Consider the following 417-nt stretch of genomic DNA (forward strand, 5'->3'; position numbering starts at 1 on the left):
CGCAGGACACAGGCTGGCTGCGGGGACAGATACGGATGGCAGCAGTCGCCCATCCCTGCACCAGACCCAAGGAGCTGCAGGCAACAGGACAGGGGCTCCCGGACGCTGGAAGCCAGGCTGAAGGCTGTGAGTACAGATTAGCTTCCCTCTGCTTCGAGTGCCTGCATCGCGGAGGCTCAAATCAGTGAGACAGAGCCACGGGCAGACGCTTGGGAGCTGTGGGTGTTCCTGGGCCTGCTTGGATGGGCTGGATGGAGCTCAGAGTCCCTGGAACGCTGGGTCTCTGCAGAGGGGACACTGCACTCTTTTCTGGGGACTGGTAACTGCTGGAAATCTCTGCCGGAGGCCAATAGCGTCCCATTTGCAAGGGCAAGGAAGAAAGTGGGGGGTTTCCCAGGACCGATGGGATGGGATGGG

The sequence above is a fragment of the Apaloderma vittatum genome, unplaced genomic scaffold, assembly GCF_000703405.1.
Source record: "Apaloderma vittatum isolate BGI_N311 unplaced genomic scaffold, ASM70340v1 scaffold33448, whole genome shotgun sequence".
Taxonomy (NCBI): domain Eukaryota; kingdom Metazoa; phylum Chordata; class Aves; order Trogoniformes; family Trogonidae; genus Apaloderma; species Apaloderma vittatum.